Source organism: Macadamia integrifolia, unplaced genomic scaffold (genome assembly GCF_013358625.1).
Source record: "Macadamia integrifolia cultivar HAES 741 unplaced genomic scaffold, SCU_Mint_v3 scaffold1692, whole genome shotgun sequence".
Classification (NCBI taxonomy): domain Eukaryota; kingdom Viridiplantae; phylum Streptophyta; class Magnoliopsida; order Proteales; family Proteaceae; genus Macadamia; species Macadamia integrifolia.
In genome coordinates, this window is record NW_024868313.1 from 108,872 (window position 1) to 129,546 (window position 20,675).

Consider the following 20,675-nt stretch of genomic DNA (forward strand, 5'->3'; position numbering starts at 1 on the left):
GCGGTTACATTTTAAAATCTCAAACAAGTTTTTGGCGCCATTGCTTGGGAGACAGTTCCATGTTATTTTTCGCTTTCTTTTGGTAAATCAGAGTACTTTGTTTGCTTTGTTTTGTTTTTCCTTTTCTTTTATTGAATTCCTGAGCAGATCAACTTGCAATAATAGTTGTATCAGTGGAGGTCGCCATGCCTCACAGTATAATAAAGACAGGTTTCGCCCTGTAGCAGTACCTCAGGAATTGACCTGAGCAACCTCGGATCCCTGTTGATAAGCTCCCAATAAGCCAAAAAAAAAATCAAAAAAATCAAAAAATAAAAAAAAATCATAAAAAAAAAGTTTTGCTATCTATTCTTTTGTGCTTGTCTTACTCTAGTTGTGGGTAGTTTTTTGTTACATGAGTGTTAGGTGGGTACGTAATACTAAGAATCGGTTAGAAAGAAGAGATCCAACAAGTAGTGACCCTATACGTTTGCTTTCTTTGAAACCCTTCAATTTGGGAGACCCAAAGCAAAACCCTCCACCTAAATCTCTGAAAGATAGGTTCTACCCCGCTAGAATAGCCCAACCTTCCTGCATAGTTCTACCACAAGCCCAAGGCAATAATTTTGAACTCAAATCTCAATACATCACTATGTTGCCCCACTTCCATGGGTTGACCTTTGAGGATGCATACCTATTTCTGAGGGAATTTGACGAGGTATGTGTTCTAATTAAGATCCAACAGCTTTCTGATGATGCTGTTAAGCTTAGGTTTATCACTTTTGCATTGAAAGACCAAGCTAAGAAGTGGTTGTATGGGTTACCCACAAATTCCATAACCTCATGGGAACAGTTCACAGTTGTCTTCCTTAAGAAGTTTTTCCCAACTCATAAGACCAATAAGCTTAGAAGTGATATCCTTTCGTTTAGGCAAAAGCTTAGTGAGTACTTTTCCAAACTTATGGAGAGATTCAAGGATCTACTCTAAGAATGCCCTCACCATGGCCTAGACTTATGGCATTTATGTCAAATAATTTATGAGGGTATTGATTATCCAACTAAACAAATGATAGAGTCTATGTGCCTTGAGGGATTCATGATGAGCTTATTTATGTGTGAAATCTAGGGTAGTAAAATATGCATTTTATATATTTAGAATGGAGCTACCTTGGGTTTTACTCTCTTTTTGCAGGTTTTATATTTTCAAGGCCTTAAGGACTATCGGGCGCTATATCTTTAATTTTACATGTAAAGAGGTCCTATTTCTTTTCATGGTTGCGAAGAGGATGAAATTCTGAGCAAGATGGACGTGTTCAATTAAAAGTACACATTCGTTTGGTCACCCGTACAAATGATTATTCTTTTAGGGCCAGAAAAAGAATAATGGATTAGAACTGAATTGATATGCAGAACCATCCCATTTGCAATTGTCTCAGAGGTACAAGGAATATTTTAAATGCCAACAAGGATCGATGGACCACATCCTTAGGTGATTGAAGATTCGTTTTTGGTAACAACAACTACCTAGTGTAGTTGGTGAGCTATGGTGTGCAAAATTCCCTTGCTCACCAAAAGGTCTCAAGTTCGAATCTCATGGTTGTTTTTTTTAGAGAATTTTGTTGAAGATTTCCTGCTTTTCACTCCCTTAAAGCACTAAGGGCATGGAGGAGATTTCCACATCAAATTAGAAGTAAGGAAAATCGTGGAAGGGTTCTTGCGTAAGAAGAGAAGAAAAAAAAAAGGAAAGAAAAAAAAGGGGAGAAATAAAGATTATCCAAATCTTCTCTCTCCTCCACATCATCACCAAAATATTGTCCAAATCACACCAGGCAAGAAGAAAATCGTCCCTTGGAGGGAGAAAAAGAAGGGAAATAAATTAGAAAAAAAAGGAAAGAAAATAAGCAAAAAAATTATAGGAAATTTCTCAAAGTTTATTTCTCTCTTCTCTCTCCTCCACCTTAGCACTTTTGGTCTCAAAAGATCTCACAATCAATTTTGGGTTTCTCTCTTTTAGGAAAGAGAAATTTGTCACCCTACCTCCACATTCCCTATAAATACAACTCATGTAAGAGGAGGGGAGACAATTCATTCTTCTTCTAGTTTTTTTTAGTTGCTCTCTCTTTCTCTTGCTCTCTCTTTAGTTTTAGTTCTTCTTTATCTTTTCTTCAATCACTTTTGTAATAGTTTTTTTTTTATTTCAATTAATGCAAGCACTCTTTTATTTTTATTCAGCCCTTTTATGTTTATGATTTATGCAATTGAGTTGTAATTTTTTAAGTTATAGTTCTAGGCTTAGATCTAGGTGACAAGATCATCAGCCGTGGAGCAATATTTTTTTTTTCAAGTTCAAGCATTGATTCAAGTAAGTAGGCTCCTTCAATAGTCTTCTCTCCCCCCTCTCATTCCCTTTTCTGACTACCCTTTCTTTCTTAATTTAGGATTTTTGTTTTCAGTCGTTACATTATTACTATCCCTCTCCCCCAAGGTTCATGGCTAGTGTATGTGTTGGCTTTGCCCCTCCTAGCCATAGAACCATCAATTTATTACTTTTATTTTAATTGTCTCCCTTTCCCTAAAGCCAAGTAGAGTACCCCTTGTAAGAGTGACTCTCTGGTAAAGTAGGGAAGCTCATATTATGATGCATCCCTCGGGCTAAGTAGAGAAACCTACTTGTGAGTCTCTCTTTAGCTTTATCCCCTTTCTTTTACTTTATTTTTATTTCAGAATTTTTTTCCTTTATTTATTTATTTATTTATTTTTTAATTGCGTGGGTTGTTTATTTTTAGTTATTTATTTATTTAATTTTAATTGCGTGGCTTGCGTGTAATACCCTACTTCTTAAACCTGGTCTGATTGGTTGACCCGGTTTAACCATGCAGGAACCGAACCAGAGGGAGTTTAGAGTGGGTTCCTTATGGGCTATGATGGCAAGGGTGACCTTAAACACCGGCTGGCCCGACAAGTCCGAGCCAGTGCCAGAAGAGACGGGAGTGCCCAAGCCGTGTACATGCACCTACCATAAGGCCATGTACGGATAAAACAGGTATTTTAGCCGTATATTAAGGTATATACGTATGCTACATCGTATGCTGGGGTGGGGTTCGCGCCAGGCCTGAACTCTGTCAAAATCCCAAGTTTTGGCCCTCAGGTGGGCGGACAGGTGGGCGCACCCACCCACCTGAGTGACCCATCCATGTGAACTATTCAGTTAATTAGGAAGTATATATATATAGCATTTATAATTCTCTTTTATTTTCATTTGACACCCGTACATTGGTGAGGATAGTAAAGAGGAGAGAGAAAAGAAAGGGAAGAAGAAGGGAAAAGAAGGAAGAGGAAGAAGAGAAGGATTTCAGTGGTGCCGAAGCTTGATCTTCCCATTCCGACGTCGGGAGAGTGATCTTCAACTCTAGATCTACATTTAGAGGTAAGCAAAGTTGGGTTCCTTGAACATTCACCATACCCAAGCTTAAACCCTTGATTCGAGTAGGGTTTCTTGAGATCTTGTAAATCCCCTTTGAAATGATGAATCTAAGGTTTAATAGATGATTTATGTGTTGATCTTGAAGGATTTGAAGAGGTATTGACAAGGTGGAAGAAGCATTGTGGTTTGAAGTGATTTGGAGGGTTTGAAGTTGTTCTTGAGCAAAGAAGGTAAGATGGTTTCCCATCACTTGAATCTAACATAGATCTAGGTTAGAACCATCCTATAAGACCTTGAAGGTGTGAAGAATGGGTTTGAAAAAGCCCCATTTGAATCCCCAAAGAATGGAGGAAGTTGGGAAGAAACAGCAGGTTTCCTGCCAAGACCGGTGGGTGGAACTGGTGGGCCATCTGGCCCGCCTGTGGGCACCCACCTAAGAGGGCAGGGCCTTCGGGCACAACCGACGGGCCAGACCGACGGGCTAACCGACGGGCCACCCTACCCGCCGGTCTTAGTAGGGCCCCCTGGCCCAACCAGTGGGACAGACCGGTGGGCCAACCGGCGGGCCAGCCTACCCGTTGGTCCAAACCGGTGGGCCAGACAGCCCACCTGTCTGACCCACCTGTGTGGCCCCGAAGGTGATTCTTACGTCCGATTGGACCCAAATCGGACGTGCGACCTTCTTTTAACGTTCTAAACATGATTTTGTCATCGGATTGTGTTAATTTTGATTCCAAAGTGGTGAAGTACTAACCCCACCCAATCATATTAGGTTCACCAAATCTTACGCGTCTCGCACCGGATCTCTCTCGTACCGAACGGGAATCCTTGTACGCTACAGGTAAGTGGGGAGAGGGTGTTTGGCCTTGTTTCAAGGCATTGTTTGGCATTCATTTAATTTGTATCTTGTCTAGTCATGCCATTATGAATATGCTATATAGATTAGTCATCCTCACCTTGTTATGCATGTGTGCTATGTTTACTTTCTAAATGCCAAGTGATGAGATGCTTATGTGATGGATGTTGACATCATGGTGCATGATGCATTGATAGACTAGATGCCGTAGTCGGCTTGGAAATGAGTGCATTGGTGGCCCGTGGTATGGGACGCGGTGGTACTATACAATCGTACTATTGTCATATAGGAGCATGCGGTTTAGGATTTCACCTTCCCGTGCTACGACCCTTCCCAACAGGGTTTAAGGTGTTGGGTTACCATTTGGGGGGAAGAAGTGGTCACGGTTGTCAGGTCACTGTGGCGGTTAGACATAACGCCCGGTGGGTCATTAGGACAGTCGGCAACCCCGGTGGTACATTCAAGAGGGCCAATTGTATTGCTTTTAAATTGCTGGAGTCAACACCTTTAATTTCAGTCATTTACATTTCTATTAAAAGCCGGTGGTCGGCATGTTTTTATTTTTCTGAGTACTCATGGTGGGCTTTCTCCAACAGCCCTATGGGCGTATCGCGGGATGGAGTTCGCGGCTCGTACCCGGAGTATACGCGCACTATGGCTGTAGTAGCATTAAACTAAAGACTTAGTAATGTTGCTTAGGTGGATGTGAATTAAAATGTATTGCATTGCATGTAGTGCATATGATGTGTTTTGCTGTGTGGACTGCTGTGTGGTCCATCTTTCCACTTGCTGAGCTAGTGAGCTCATCCCATGTGTGCACCCCTTTTTAGATGATTTTGCAGGTCATACATCTGAAGGGCACGGGGCGGGTCCCACAGTCGAGTTCCCCGAAGAGGACTGGTGGGCCCCTGAGGAGTTAGAGCACGGCACTGACTGCTCGTGCCAGAGTTGTGCTGCGGGACCGCACTTTTGAGGCTGAGCTGAGCTCTACCATATGATGCCGAGCTGGGCTCAAACCTTGATGCTGAGCTGAGCTCTAGTCTTAATACCGAGCTGAGCTATGTACTCTGATTATATTGATGGTTTCCTTTACCTACTTGATATATGAATTGTACTTTTTTTGTGTAAATATCATGCCTTCGGGCCCACATGTATATAACTATTGTATCACAATTCGGGTATCAAGTATTATGGGAATATTCACAGGTAAACCTAGTCTGCCGCTGATCTGATAAGTTTTTATTAGTTGTGTGTATGCTGTGGTGGAATACAGTATCAGATGATCCTGGCAGGTTTGGGTTAACCGGTGTTAACCCGATCACTGGCCCGGTTCAGCGAGAACGGGGTGTGACAACGGTGGTATCAGAGCGTGATGCTCTGCTCCACTGACAGCATACCCTTAGAATCACGTAGACTCTATAATAGGGAAATGGGGTTGGGTTAAAGTAAAAGCTTTAAAGAGTAAAAGCCAAAGAATGAAGTATTAAAAAGGGTTGCATTAGATGTTGCATTCATGGCATGTGTGAGAGTAGATAAAAGGTAAATAAGTTGGTGTTATAACCTATAGAGTACTAGTTTGACGAAATTTCGGCAGCATAACAGCGTAAAATGGGATTTCCAAAAATTTACACACAAACACCTGATAAACAACAGATAATATGATATAACAATGACCACAAGTAGCAAATACACCACAACTAAACTACACAAGTATTCCACATATGAATTCACCACAAAAAAATCGCTATCAAAATATATTATTCGACAAATGAATCCAGTTATAGTGCAAATACAAGGAATAAGAAGAAATGAAATGTACAACAAGGTCCACAAAAAGGGAAAATAGATAAACAGCTGGTGTGGGCGAGCTAAGCCCTCACTGGTCATCGTCGTCATCATCGATGATCACCACGTTCGTCGGAGGCCTAGAGTTGACGTCGAGACGGTGGTCGTAATAGTCAAAACTCGCGTTCACTAGCCGTACTGCCCTCTATAGTAGGCCAAAATCTGCTGACATGGCGTTAGCCGTGGTGCTCAAGTCCTGGCCCAGCTGGAGAAAGGAGTTCTCTAAAGTGGCCTGCCTCTCCAGGATGCGTTCCTCCCTAGAGGCACTCTCGTCCAGCCTTCTCAGTAACTGAACCTGGCCATCCTACAAGGCCCGCATGGTGGACATCATGCCCTCGAAGTCGTATGCACCACTCCCAGGTGGTGGGGCTCTATGTGGTGAGGCTGCAGCTCCTGAGGCGCCTCCTCAGGGATGCCATCACCCACCAGATCATCCTCCTCGTCCTGAGGAACGTAGTCCTCATCCTCCCCGCTGGACTCCTCCTCCATGTGGACATCCTCCATTGGGGCAGCCCTCCTACCCCTACCTCTCTGAGCTCCTGCTCTCGGAGGTGTATCCATAAGGGTATGGAGACCCATCCTCAGGAGGTTACTCCTGTCGAACCTATCAGCCGGAGCCTTCCCCTCCTCGCCGCTCAGGTCCACCCCGAAGAACTCGAAGATCCTAGTGAGGATCTTGCCATAGGGGAATCCTCCATCCTCAGGGTGGGAAGTGTGGTGCTCCATCGTCTTGAGGATGATGTACGGAAGGCACAAGTGCTCGCCGCCTCCCTCTGCGGTCGTGTAGATGCAGAACGCGATGAAGGCCACTATGAAACCCACCTGGTTCCGATGACCTCCTCTGGGGAGCAGGTTGAACTGGACCAACTGGGTAAATAAGCGAACCTCGGGGTAAAAGGACGTCTTGGACTCCGGACGGGTGCTGCTGCAGCAGATGGTCTTGTAGATGAAGTCCGGTGTCTCTAAGCTCATGAATGGTCCCAGAGACTTACTCCTGGGAGGACTGTAGTATCGGTGCCCAGTTGTCGATATGCCCAAGATGCGGGCCAAGGTGTCCACAGTCAGCTGGATGTCGACCCCCTTCACTAAGCTGACTATGGTGAACTCCCCGTATGGATAAGACACCTCCAAGTTGCAGTAGAACCGGCGGACTAGCTGCTCATAGTATGGACGGTCTACGTGGAGGATAGACTCCCAGCCTAGTGCTGAGAACCTCTCCTGAAGCCGAGCCTTGTGGAAGTCATCGACTACCACGGTCTTCTCCATCATCACCGACCTCTTCAGGAAAATCGACCAGTTGGCTGCTGCCACTGCACTAAGGAAGAGCTCCTCATCATAGTCTGTAGGGTCAGACCGGGCAGGTCTGGGTCTCCCTGTGCGGGGGGCTGAAGAGCTGGTTTCTGCATTCTTCTGCTTAGAAGCGGTAGTCTTACGTCGAATGCCAGAGGAAGAGGGTCCTTTGCTGGTGCGAGATGACATCCTGACAAGAAGAAAAGAAAGTGGGGTGAGTAAAGAAAGGAAAATGACAGCAGTAAAAGGGAAACCCAAAACCCAAATTCTCGCAAAATGGAAAAGGCGACAAGCTAGAAATGATAGGGAGCCTATGGACAGGATGCATGGTAAGTGACAAAGCGGGGACATGGTAAAACACCAAAACGACAGTAAAAAGCATATGTAACATGAGAGGATTCGATTCCAATGCGTAAATTCAAACACAATGGAGTACAACTTGAAATCATAGGTCTAAGACGACATGCCTTGGTAGCGGGATCATGAATGTACAAAAACATACCCAAATAGGCTGTGGAGGTCCGCAAATACCAAGTGTGTGATGGAAATTAAGGAAACCCAATACAAAAGAGGGGTTTTTTATGGGAAGACATGGGGATTCCAAGCAAAAGAGACATTCCACAAGTTCTATAGCATGTTAAGCACAAATCAAGTATAATGCATCACAAATGAATCATTAATTGGAGAAAAAGAGCGAGAATTGAAGAAATCCCCAAATTTGGAAACCTAGGGCACGATTTGGGGTTTTTCTCCAAATGAGGAGATAAAATCCTAATAAACTACAAATGACCACAAGAGAAGCATCACAATCACATGGCAACACTATTCCATGGAGAGGAATATGGAAAGAAAGCCTAGACTAAAGTCTACACATGCATTTCTACCCCCAAGTGAAAATTCTGAGAAAAAGGATAAGGAAAACTTACTTGGAAGTGAGAGATGTAAATCTTCTCAAAAGACGCCGAGTTGATGAGTAGAGTCGCGAGTAGAAGCGCCGAGGAGACCTCTAAGATCGCCCAAGGAAGAGAGGGAGAGAGAGAAAGAAATTGGGGAAGAGATAAGACAGAACAGGGTCTGTAGGGCCCTGTTCGTGTTTTTACTCAGCCAGGACGGGCAGGGGGGCCCACCGGTGTCACCCGCCGGTTTGAGGTACTGGGACCGACGGGCCCCTACCCGCCGGTGCAGCCCACCGATTGTGTAAACTTGGGAAATTTTGAAATTTTTTTTTATATATTATTAACATATTTATATTGGTTATTATTATTATTACTATTCCTATGTCAATGTGTTATGGTCGAGTGGGACCATTGACATACCTGTTGGGGCATTGGCCCTGTATCTCGGAAATTAAGTTGCGGTTAATTCCAGACTATCATATACTACAATACCTTATGTGATGGCATATAATTGTGTGCCGAAATCAATTCTATGGTGTTTTAACCAATATGGTGTGTGATATGTTCTAGGTACAGGGATACGATGGTACGTACTAGATCCGGTAGCAATGCTCGAGGTACCTCGCAGGGTCCTCGTCCGGTCGGTCGACCACTAAATCCCGGGAGGTCCCGCTCTGTGGGGCAAACCTCACCTCCACTACCTCTAGAGACCCTTGGTCAGGGTGGGGCACATGGGGACCCACCTATGACTACACTCCCGGACCCTCCACCGGTCATTACTCCGGGAGATGTGGCTACCATAATTCAGCAGTCACAACAGGCTTTTCAGCAACAAATGCTTCAGCAACAGCAAGCATTTATGACTGCTATTCAGCAACAATTGGACTTTTCTCAATCGGGTCAACCTCCTCGGGTACTCACTCCACAGGACCCGCCTGTAGGGTCGGGAACGGGACCACAAGGGGGAGGTACACCTCCAATTCCACCATTCAATATTCCTCAGTATGGGATGCCTCCTCCATACTCTTACTATCCGGCTTATGCTCCTAACTTCCCGCCGACGAATAATACGTCAAAGGTAGTGGAGTCATTCAAGAGGAACTTACCACCTGTATTCTCTAAGGTGGGGAGTGATCCTCTGGAACCGGACCAATGGATCCAAGAACTAGAGAAAATATTTGAGATGCTCGAGTGCACAGAGGCACAGAAACTCATTTGTGCTGGGTTGCAACTCAAAAAGGAGGCAAATTCTTGGTGGCAAGCCTCCAAGCCCATATTGCTGGCTGTCCATCCAGAACCCACCTGGGAACAGTTCAAGGAGTTGTTCTTGGACAACCATTATCCACGCAGCTTCAGAGACCGCAAGGAGACTGAGTTTATGGCTTTAACTCAAGGAGGTAAGACTGTCCTTGAGTACCAACAACAATTTGAGAGCTTGTTCCATTTTGCCCCAAGGCATATGAGGACAGCTGAAGAGAAGGCCGCGAGGTTCCTAAAAGGCCTAAAAGCATCCATTGGGTCAGATTGTGCAGAAGGCAAAGACCATAGAGGATAAGCAAAAGGGAGAACAGTCCCTCACCCCTGGACTGTGGAAGAGATCGAACCCATTTCTGGATATGGGGAACTCCTCCAAGGCATACCACAGATCGTACAGTTCTGGGCCTATGTATAGGCAGCCCTATAGGCCATCTGGCTACCCTCCTAGACCAGCTGGTGGTTCGGGTTCCACCTCTTTTCACCCGAACACTGGTGCGGCACCTACAACTCCAAGGCCACCCCGACCTCCCTCTTCAACGAGTCAAGTGCAGAGGGGCCCCGCCCCAGTTCCGACATCTCAGATTCATTGCTTCAACTGCCATTCTTATGGGCATTATGCAAAAGACTGTCAGGTCAGACCAGCCTTGCCCTCCAGTCAGCCCTCTGCGTACCGACCTCCCTTAGCTCGGGGGAATCAACCGCAGGGAAGGATGAATGCTCTATCAGCTGAGGAAGCTGAGGCCAGTACAGAAGTAGTAGCAGGTACATTTTAAATTAAGAAATTCATTATGATTAATATTGATGACCTGCTAAAATTATATGCATTGTTACACTAGGTATCCTACCCATATCAGGCATACCAGCCTATGTTTTATTCGATTAAGGAGCTACTCATTCATTCGTAGCTAAGAGATTTGCAGAGAAACTTGGGATGCCACCCAGGATCTTAGATCATGGAATGATTGTTAGTATGCCTACTGGTAAAGTTACACAGTTGAAGGAAGTATATGGGCCGTGCCCAGTGGAAATTAGTGGAAAGAACTTTGATGCACAACTCATTAAGTTCAATATGCAGAATTTTGATGTTATACTGGGTATGGATTGGTTGTCGGCTCACTGAGCTAATGTGATGTGTGCTGAAAAACTGATTAGGGTGACAGATGACGAAGGGAAAGAATTGGTATACCGAACAGATAAAATGAAACGGGTGAGGAAGGTCCTTGTCTCTGCTCTTCAAGCGGTAAAATTGCTGGAAAGTGGATGTCAGGGTTACTTAGCATCGGTACTTGATGTTGATGCAAGGATTACACCTCTAGAAGAGGTAAAGGTGGTGAAAGAGTTTCCCGACGTTTTCTCAAATGATCTGATGCATTTACCACCTGATAGAGAGTTGGAGTTTGCCATAGACTTGACTCCTGGAGCAGCTCCAGTATCTAAGGCTCCATACAGGATGGCACCAGCTGAATTGAAGGAGTTGTAGATGCAGTTGCAGGAATTATTAGAAAAGGGGTTTATTCGCCCAAGTGTTTCACCTTGGGGTGCCCCAGTGCTGTTTGTCAAGAAGAAAGATGGCAGCTTGCGTATGTGCATCGATTACCGGGAATTAAATAAGCTAACCATTAAGAACCGGTATCCATTGCCACGCATTGATGATTTATTTGACCAGTTGCAGGGAGCCAGGGTATTTTCAAAGATAGACCTTCGGTCCGGCTATTATCAACTCAAGATAAAGAGCAACGACATACCTAAGACAGCATTTAGGACTCGATACGGTCACTATGAGTTCCTAGTGTTATCTTTCGGGTTAACCAATGCACCGGAAGCATTCATGGATCTAATGAATCGAGTATTTCAGGATGTGCTCAATAAATGGGTAATTATTTTTATTGATGACATCTTGATCTACTCCAAGACCGAAGAGGAGCACACTCAACACTTGAGAATGGTGTTACAGAGGTTGAGAGAACAACAACTGTTTGCCAGGTACAGCAAGTGTGAATTCTGGCTTGAACAAGTTGGATTCCTGGGGCACGTAGTGTCTAAAGCTGGAATCGAAGTGGATCCTGATAAGGTGAAAGCAGTAGTGGAATGGGAAAGCCCCAAGAATGTTACTAAAATTAGAAGCTTCTTGGGTTTGGCTGGATACTACCGGCGTTTCATTGAGAATTTCGCCGAATCTCAGCACCAATGACCAGATTAACCAAAAAGGGTGTGAAATTCGACTGGGCAGAGGAATGTGAGAGAAGTTTCTAGGAATTGAAGAAGAGGTTGGTGTCGGCCCCTGTGTTGACCATCCCTGAAGGCACAGGTGGAATGACAGTCTACACTGATGCTTCCAAAGTTGGTTTGGGTTGCGTTCTCATGCAACGCGGTAAAGTAATATCGTATGCATCCCGACAACTAAAGGAGTATGAGAAGAACTACCCCACTCATGATTTAGAACTAGCCGCAGTCATTTTTGCCCTTAATATTTGGCGACATTATTTGTATGGGGAGAAGTGTGAGATATACAGTGATCACAAAAGCCTGAAGTACTTCTTCACCCAGAAGGATCTGAACATGAGACAGAGGAGATGGCTTGAGCTCATGAAGGATTATGACTGCGACATTCAGTATCATCCCGGCAAGGCAAATGTAGTGGTAGATGCATTGAGTTGGAAGACACAGACTGTGTCGCTCTCATACTTAGCAGTCAGCCCACCACTCGTGCAAGAGGCAATACTAATGGATGAAACCCTCTTATATGAAGGGGCAACCTTAGAGCTTGAACCTCAACCAGAAAACCTTAAATGGTTGACTGTATCCTTGATGGCTCTACAGGTGCATCCGACAATTAGGCAAGAGGTAATAATAAAGCAACCTTTGGATCCTGAATTGCAGCGGATCAGAGTTAAGGTTCAAGATCAAACAATGAACGACCCAGATTTTGCTTTAGCCAGTGATGGGGCATTGATGTTTCAAGACAGATTGTGTGTACCTGATGATTTGGATATACAAGACAAGATAGTGCGAGAAGCACATAGCTCCGAGTACTCACTTCACCCAGGAAGTACCAAGATGTACAAAGACCTCAAACAAAGTTACTGGTGGCCAAACATGAAAGTCACCATAGCTCTGTATGTGGCGACTTGTCTTACCTGCCAGAAAGTAAAAGCTGAGAGGCATCGACCTTATGGTACTCTTCAGCCACTCCCAGTACCAGAATGGAAGTGGGAAAGGATTACAATGGACTTCGTCACCGGACTACCAAGTACACCTAAGGGAATGGACGCGATATGGGTGATCGTTGATCGGCTTACCAAGACTGCTCATTTCATTCCCATCAAGACTACGTTCTCCATGGCCAAACTAGCACAACTTTACATGGACAACATAGTGCGCTTACATGGAGTGCCAGTGAGCATTGTTTCAGATAGGGACCCAAGGTTCACTTCCAGATTTTGGAAAAGCTTACAGCGTGCCTTGGGATCACAATTGAATTTGAGTACTGCTTTTCACCCACAGACGGATGGTCAGTCGGAGCGAACCATACAGATATTAGAGGACATGCTCAGGGCATGTACAATGGAGATGAGTGGCAGTTGGGAAGAATATATACCTCTTATGGAGTTTGCATATAACAACAGTTACCAAGCTACAATTGGGATGGCTCCGTATGAGGCGTTATATGGCAAAAAGTGCAGAACTCCTTTGTATTGGGATGAGGTAGGTGAACGTCGAATGTTAGGACCTGAGATGATACAGATGACTTGTGACAAAGTCGACATTATTAGAGAACGGATTAAAGCAGCTCAGTCCCGTCAAAAGAGCTATGCGGACACCCGCAGAAAAGACATTGAATTTCAGCCAGGAGAAAAGGTATTTCTCAAGATCTCTCCTACTAAAGGGTTGCAAAGGTTTCACAGAAAGGGGAAGTTGAGCCCAAGATACATTGGACCATTTGAGATCTTAGCCCGGGTTGGCTCAGTAGCCTACATGCTTGCTCTGCCACCTTCACTTGGGGATGTTCATAATGTATTCCATGTGTCCATGCTGAAGCGATATGTTCATGACCCCTCTCATGTATTACCCATGGAGCCAGAATACCTTGAAGCTGACATGACCTATACAGAACAGCCAGTTGAAATTTTGGACCAGAAGGTGAAAACCCTTCGCAACCGCTCCATTTCCTATGTAAAGGTGCGATGGGCTGATCATTCACTTGAAGAAGCATCTTGGGAGGTAGAGGATGAAATGCAAGCCAAGTACCCTCATCTTTTTTATCAACCAGGTACGTAATTTCGAGGACGAAATTTTTCAGAAGGGGGTGTAATGTAATACCCTACTTCTTAAACCTGGTCTAATTACGTGGTTGACCCGATTTAACCATGCAGGAACCGAACCAGAGGGAGTTAGAGCGGGTTCCTTATGGGCTATGATGGCAAGGGTGACCTTAAACATTGGCTGGCCCGACAAGTCCGAGCCAGTGCCAGAAGAGACGGGAGTGCCCAAGCCGTGTACATGCACCTACCATAAGGCCATGTATGGATAAAGCAGGTATTGTAGCCATATATTAAGGTATATACGTATGCTACATCGTATGCTAGGGTGGGGTTCACACCAGGCCCGAACTCTATCAAAATCCCAAGTTTTGGCCCTCAGGTGGGCTCACCCACCCACCTGAGTGACCCATCCATATGAACTATTCAGTTAATTAGGAAGTATATATATATATAGCATTTATGATTTTCTTTTCTTTTCACTTATGACACCCGTACGTTGGTGAGGATAGTAAAGAGGAGAGAGAAAAGAAAGGGAAGAAGAAGGGAAGAGAAGGAAGAGGAAGAAGAGAAGGATTTCAGTGGCACCGAAGCTTGATCTTCCCATTCCGGCGCCGGGAGAGTGATCTTCAACTCTAGAACTACATTTAGAGGTAAGCAAAGTTGGGTTCCTTGAACATTCACCATACCCAAGCTTAAACCCTTGATTCGAGTAGGGTTTCTTGAGATCTTGTAAATCCCCTTTGAAATGATGAATCTTTAATAGATGATTTATGTGTTGATCTTGAAGGATTTGAAGAGGTATTGACAAGGTGGAAGAAGCATTGTGGGTTTGAAGTGATTTGGAGGCTTTGAAGTTGTTCTTGAGCAAAGAAGGTAAGATGGTTTCCCATCACTTGAATCTAACCTAGATCTAGGTTAGAACCATCCTATAAGACCTTGAAGGTGTGAAGAATGGGTTTGGAAAAGCCCCATTTGAATCCCCAAAGAATGGAGAAAGTTGGGAAGAAACAGCAGGTTTCCTGCCAAGACCGGTGGGTGGAACCGGTGGGCCATCTGGCCCGCCTGTGGGCACCCACCTGAGAGGGCAGGGCCTTCGGGCACAACCGGCGGGCCAGACCGGCGGGCTAACCGGCAGGCCACCCTGCCCGCCGGTCTTAGCAGGGCCCCCTGGCCCAACCGGTGGGCCAACCGGTGGGCCAGCCTACCCGCCGGTCCACCCAACCGGTGGGCCAACCGGTGGGCCAGCACAGCCCACCTGTCTGACCCACCTGTGTGGCCCCGAAGGTGATTCTTAAGTCCGATTGGACCCAAATCGGACGTGCGACCTTCTTTTAACGTTCTAAACATGATTTTGTCATCGGATAGTGTTAATTTTGATTCCAAAATGGTGAAGTACTAACCCCGCCCAATCATGTTAGGTTCACCAAATCTTACGCGTCTCGCACCGGATCTCTCCCGTACAAAACTGGAATCCTTATACGCTACAGGTAAGTGGGGAGAGGGTGTTTGGCCTTGTTTCAAGGCATTGTTTGGCATTCATTTAATTTGTATCTAGTCTAGTCATGCCATCATGAATTTGCTATGTAGATTAGTCATCCTCACCTTGTTATGCATGTGTGATATGTTTACTTTCTAAATGCCAAGTGATGAGATGTTTATGTGATGGATGTTGATATCATGGTGTATGATGCATTATTAGACTAGATGCCGTAGTCGGCTTGGAAACGAGTGCATTGGTGGCCCATGGAATGGGACGCTGTGGCACTATGCAATCGTACTATGAGTCATATAGGAGCATGCGGTTTAGGATTTCACCTGCCCGTGCTACGACCCTTCCCAACAGGGATTAAGGTGTTGGGTTACCATTTGGGGGGAAGAAGTGGTCGCGGTTGTCGGGTCACTGTGGCGGTTAGACATAATGCCCGGTGGGTCATTAGGACAGTCGGCAACCCCAATGGTACATTCAAGAGGGCCAATCGTATTGCTTTTAAATTGCTGGAGTCAACACCTTTAATTTCAGTCATTTACATTTCTGTTGAGAGCCGGTGGTCAGCATGTTTTTACTTTCCCGAGTACTCACGGTGGGCTTTCTCCGACAACCCTATGGGTGTATCACTGGATGGAGTTCGCGGCTCGTACCCGGAGTATACACGCACTGTGGCTGTAGTAGCACTAAACTGAAGACTTAGTAATGTTGCTTAGGTGGATGTGAATTAAAATGTATTGCATTGCATGTAGTGCATATGATGTGTTTTTCTGTGTGGACTGCTGTGTGGTCCATCTTTCCACTTGCTGAGCTAGTGAGCTCATCCCACGTGTGCACCCCTTTTTAGATGATTTTGCAGGTCATACATCTGAAGAGCACGGGGCGGGTCCCACAGTCGAGTTCCCCAAGAGGACTGGTGGGCCCCTGAGGAGTTAGAGCACGGCAGTTACTGCTCGTGCGAGGGTTGTGCTGCGGGACCGCAGTTCTGACGCCGAGCTGAGCTCCACTTTTGAGGCCGAGCTGAGCTCTACCATGTGATGCCGAGCTGGGCTCAAACCTTGATGCCGGGCTGAGCTCTAGTCTTGATACCGAGCTGAGCTATGTACTCTGATTATTTTGATGGTTTCCTTTACCTACTTGATATATGAATTGTACTTTTTTTGTGTAAATATCATGCCTTCGGGCCCACATGTATATAACTATTGTATCACAATTCGGGTATCAAGTATTATGGGAATATTCACAGGTAAACCTAGTCTTCCGCTGATATGATAAGTTTTTATTAGTTGTGTGTATGCTATGGTGGAATACTGTATCAGATGATCCTGGCAGGTTTGAGTTAACCGGTGTTAACCCGGTCACTGGCCCGGTTCTGTGTGAACGGGGTGTGACATTGCGTCTTTAAATTCTTAGATGACGAATGGTTAGGACGTTATTTTAGATACATATGTTTAGGACGGTAATTAGAATTAGATCACAACCATTAATCAGTTCACTTTCGCATTATTAAAAGAAATAAAAAAATAAAGTGGCTGCTCTCCCTGTGTTCGACCCGTAGCTACACTGATCCGTATGCTTGCGATTACATTTTAAATCTCAAACAAGTTTTTGGTGCCGTTGCCGGGGAGACAGTTCCATGTTATTTTTCACTTTCTTTTGGTAAATCAGAGTGCTTTGTTTGCTTTGTTTTATATTTTTCCTTTTCTTTTATTGAATTCCTAAGAAGAACAACTTGCAATAATAGTTGTACCAGTGGAGGTCGCCATGCCTCACAGTATGATAAAGACAGGTTTCGCCCTGTAGCAGTACCTCAGGAGTTGACCTGAGCAACGCCGGATCCCTGCCGGTAAGCTCCCAAAAAGAAAAAAAAAATAACTAATAAAAAAAATCAAAACAATCATTAAAAAAAAAAAAATTTTTGCTATCCATTCTTTTGTGCTTGTCTTACTTTAGTTGTGGGTAGTTTTTCTGTTGCATGAGTGTTAAGTGGGTACGTAATACTAAGAATCGGTTAGAAAGAAGAGATCCAACAAGTAGTGACCCTATACGTTTGCTCTCTTTAAAACCCTTCAATATGGGAGACCAACAGCATAACCCTTCACCTAAATCTCTGAAAGATAGGTTCTACCCTGCTAGAACAGCCCAACCTTCCTGCATAGTTCTACCACAAGCCCAGGGCAATAATTTTGAACTCAAATCTCAATACATCACTATGTTGCCCCACTTCCATGGGTTGACCTCTGAGGATGCATACCTATTTCTAAGGGAATTTGAAGAGGTATGTGTTCTAATTAAGATCCAACAGCTTTCTGATGATGCTGTTAAGCTTAGGTTTATCACTTTTGCATTGAAAGACCAAGCTAAGAAGTGGTTGTATGGGTTACCCACAAATTCCATAACCTCATGGGAACAATTCACAGTTGTCTTCCTTAAGAAGTTTTTCCCAACTCACAAGACCAATAAGCTTAGAAGTGATATCCTTCAGTTTAGGCAAAAGCCTAGTGAGTCATTTTCCAAACTTATGGAGAGATTCAAGGATCTACTCCAAGAATGCCCTCACCATGGCCTAGACCTATGGCATTTATGTCAAATAACTTATGAGGGTATTGATTACCCAACTAAACAAATGATAGAGTCTATGTGCCCTGAGGGATTCACATCCTTTACAGATGAAGGAAAGGCATGGGAATTCTTACTTGACTTAGCTGACAAAACCCGTGAGTGGGAATCAACCCAAGAGAGTGAAAGAACCATAGGAGGAAAATGATATTTTGTGGATAGGATAGTAGCCGAGGAAGCCCATTTGGATAGCCTAATCAAGAGGATTGAGGCTATTGTTCCTAGAGAGCCATCATCAGTCAATTTGGTTAAGATTTGTGCTTGGTGCCAATCCCCTGGACATGTCATAGAAGAATGCCCCAACACCTCTGGGGGCACTTCTAATGATAGTGTTAATGTCTTATACCAGAATAATCCATATAGTAACACATACAATCCAAGATGGAGAAACCACCCAAATTTCTCTTGGAATCAGGGCAACCAAGCAGGACCTTCCAATTTCTATAATCAAGGTCAACCTGGACCCCAAAGGCCTCCCTTTGCACAACAATCTTTTTCCCAAAATACTTTTCCTAGGTCAAATGTAGGACCTCAGGCGATTTTTTCTAGGGCCCCTCTTCTATCATCTTATCAGCAACCCCCTGGGTTTACCAACATTGGAGAGGCAAGTAGAATAAGTGACTTAGAAAAAAATATGGCCCTCCTCATGACAAGCCATCAAAATCTTACGAGAGAACTTACCCAAGTTGTCTCAATTATGCATGAGAGGGAGAAGGGAACTTTACCCAGTCAACCAGAGGCTAACCCTAGGCATCATCAGCCTGTTAGTTCACAAGGACCAACTAATGCACCACTGAATATAGTACAAGGTCAGACTCAACAAGGTCCCTCTGACCAATGCAATGTTGTTTATGCCCTTAGGAGTGGTAGAGAGTACCAATAGAGTGTTTCTAAATCTTCCCCATCTATTACTCCTGTTAACTCTTCTTCAGTTGAGGACACATGTGTGCCTCAATTTCCAGGTTCGTCTGATGAACCTAAAGATTTTTCTGAAACTAAAGATGATTTGGTTGAGAAAACCAAAAATGATTCTTCTGAACAGGGGCAAATCCCTAACAGTCCTTATGTTCATCCTATCCCATTTCCTAATCGCTTGGCACACAAAAAGAAGACTGCTTCCATGGATAAAATTTTAGAAGTTTTCAAAAAGGTAGAAGTGAACATCCCTCTTTTGGTTGCCATATCCCAGATCCCCGCCTATGCAAAGGTACTAAAAGATTTGTGTACTCACAAACGTATCACTAGTGTGCCCAAAAAGGCGTTCTTGGCAGGTAACATTAGTTCCATAATTACTCCGCCTATAATAGCCAAATATAAGGATCCAGGGAGCCCTACCATATCTTGTGTCATAGGCAACACCTATATTGAGCATGCCTTACTTGACCTTGCGCAAGTGTGAATCTTTTACCTTACCATGTGTACAAGCAACTAGGATTGGGAGAATTGAAAGCCACTGGAACTACTCTTCAGTTGGCAGATAGGTCTGTTAAGATTCCTAAAGGGATGGTTGAGGATGTCTTACTAAAGGAGGGGGAATTTATTTTCCCTGTTGATTTCATTGTGTTAGATACTAAGCCCTTCTCAACCAAGGATGAGATCCCAATAATTATAGGAAGACCATTCCTAGCTACCAGTAATGCATTAATCAATTGTCGGAATGGTTTCCTAAGATTATCTTTTGGTAACCAAACTGTTAAGTTTAACATGTTTAGGATTGGCAAGCAACCATATATGGAAGAAGAGATCAATATGCTTGAGGATTTTCTGGATTTTTCTGATGATTTAGTTACCAACTTTGATATTGATTTTGATTCAGAATTCCAAGAGTGTATGGATGAGTTGGATGATGACAGTGAAAATTTCTTTTCTGAAGTCTTGAGTCTTCACACACTCGTGAAGCCCTTAGGACCCCTTTCCAATTCCATTCCCAAACCTTCCATAGTTGAGCCCCCTAAGCTAGATCTTAAGGAGTTGCCATCTAATTTGAGGTATGCTTTCCTAGGGCCTGACCAGACTCTTCCTGTAATAATTTCTTCAAATTTGACCTCTAGCCAGGAAGAGGAGTTACTTAAAGTGTTAAAAGATAATAAGGAAGCCCTAGGTTGGACCATGACTGATATCAAGGGTATAAGCCCTTCCATTGTGCAACATCATATACATCTTATGGAGGATTCTAAACCATCCACGGAACCCCAAAGAAGAGCTAACCCAGTGATGATGGAAGCCATTAAGAAAGAGATCCTAAAGTGCTTGGATCATGGAATAATTTATCCTATTTCTGACAGCCAATGGGTAAGCCCAGTTCACGTAGTGCCTAAGAAGTCTGGTGTGACTGTAGTTCCTAATGCCAATAATGAGTTGATCCCTACCCGTGTCCAAACAGGATGGCGTGTGTGCATTACTACAGGAAACTTAATATGGCAACCTGGAAGGACCACTTCCCATTGCCATTCATTGATCAGATGTTAGAGAGGTTAGCTGGACATGAATACTATTGTTTTCTTGATGGATATTCTGGCTATAACCAAATCCCTATTGCTTTAGAGGACCAACATAAGACCACTTTTACATGCCCATATGGAACATTTGCTTACAGGCGTATGCCCTTTGGGCTTTGCAATACCCCTACTACGTTCCAACGATGCATGATGAGCATCTTTTTTGATATGGTCGAAAAATTCTTAGAAGTATTTATGGATGACTTTTCAATTCGTGGGAATTTTGATTCTGAATGTCTTCATCATCTTTACCTAGTTTTGAA

General features: G+C 44.2%; 2 non-coding genes across 2 annotated transcripts; both read right to left on the reverse strand.

Annotated features, from left to right (window-relative positions):
• Window positions 1-880: 880 nt before the first annotated feature.
• LOC122064607 lies at window positions 881-987 on the reverse strand. Its single transcript, XR_006135768.1, has one exon. It is a non-coding gene; the product is annotated as a small nucleolar RNA R71 (small nucleolar RNA).
• A 16,769-nt stretch (window positions 988-17,756) lies between these two features.
• On the reverse strand, window positions 17,757-17,863 carry LOC122064606. The gene has a single exon (XR_006135767.1). It is a non-coding gene; the product is annotated as a small nucleolar RNA R71 (small nucleolar RNA).
• Between the last annotated feature and the right edge of the window lie 2,812 nt (window positions 17,864-20,675).